The sequence below is a fragment of the Apis dorsata genome, unplaced genomic scaffold (genome assembly GCF_000469605.1).
Source record: "Apis dorsata unplaced genomic scaffold, Apis dorsata 1.3 scaffold_74, whole genome shotgun sequence".
Classification (NCBI taxonomy): Eukaryota; Metazoa; Arthropoda; class Insecta; order Hymenoptera; family Apidae; genus Apis; species Apis dorsata.
This window is the reverse complement of record NW_006263372.1, coordinates 1,436,818-1,437,927: the sequence shown is the minus strand read 5'-3', so window position 1 is coordinate 1,437,927 and position 1,110 is coordinate 1,436,818. Positions and strand designations below refer to the sequence as shown.

Here is a 1,110-nt window from a genome sequence, read left to right as displayed (position 1 = left end):
AAGATTTTTTTTTTTTTTTTTTACTAGTTTGGTTGGCTAGAGCGTGTGCGGGATTTTAATCGTAGTTTGATGGTACGTTTTATTTTTTGTTGAAAAAAATTTAATTTTATTGCAGAATAAATTGATCGAATTCGAATATATTTTAAATATAATAAAAAAAAGGTAAAATAATTTATAAAAAAGAAATAGAGATATAAAACTTCATTTTGAGATATTATTTTCGATGAATAAAAAGAAGGTGTAATTTCAAGTTTAGAAATATATTGGTTCAAAAGTTTAATCTAACAACTTAACCTAATTTTAACTTGATCAACACATTTCGTAAGATCAGAGCAAAATGGAAATAGATTCGTCGTTCATGCCAACTCGAAGAAAAAATTCGCATCGTTTATACGGGAAGGCATTGTTCACGAATTAATTTCTCAACTAACGGCTAAATTACTCGTAAATCGCACCACTCATTTAGCATTCTCGTACAGACGAATACGTAATTCGTAATTAGCCTGACTCGGTCGATAACGTAGACATTGAGTGTACGATATAATTAGAACGACGTGATATGCGATTGTATCGCGAGTTATTAATCGCGATCGCGTATCAACCATTCATGGAGTCCTCGTAGAATCATCGAGAATTAGTTCCTAAGGAATTTCGACTTCAAACTTTAGAACCATAAAGTTACTATAATAATTAATATCTAGTAACATCAGCGTTGACAAGAACCTTATATAATAATAATAATTTCATTTATACATATATACATATATTTTTTTTTTATTTTTTCTAAATGTTTTTTAGAAAATTCTGTTATCGTTCAATTCGATAAAATCTTGTGTACGTTGTTTCAAAAAATAAAACAAAAAAATTGAATTTCGATTCACCACGAAGCTTGAGTTTGAAAAATTGTTAAAAATTAAAATTTTTGTAAATTTCAAAAAATTTCTCGAGATGAAATTTTCTTAAAGAAACGATATAGAGAAAAGATATTTCGAGAATTTTAAGAGTTTCAAAACCTCGTAAAATTTTATTTCGGATTCAAGTTTTATATTTTATAGAGGTGAAAATCAGATTTCGATCTAATTTTACTCATGATGCTTGATACGTCATGAA

At 27.5% G+C, this 1,110-nt stretch overlaps 2 protein-coding genes across 9 annotated transcripts in view; one reads left to right on the top strand and one right to left on the bottom strand.

Annotated features, from left to right (window-relative positions):
* The window catches only part of LOC102679608 (arginine kinase-like), a 103,750-nt gene that overhangs the window by 24,528 nt on the left and 78,112 nt on the right, over positions 1 to 1,110 (bottom strand). The gene's annotated exons all lie outside the window — the stretch shown is intronic.
* LOC102678884 (transient receptor potential cation channel subfamily V member 5) overlaps positions 1 to 1,110 on the top strand; it is a 52,512-nt gene that overhangs the window by 17,111 nt on the left and 34,291 nt on the right. The window lies entirely within an intron of this gene.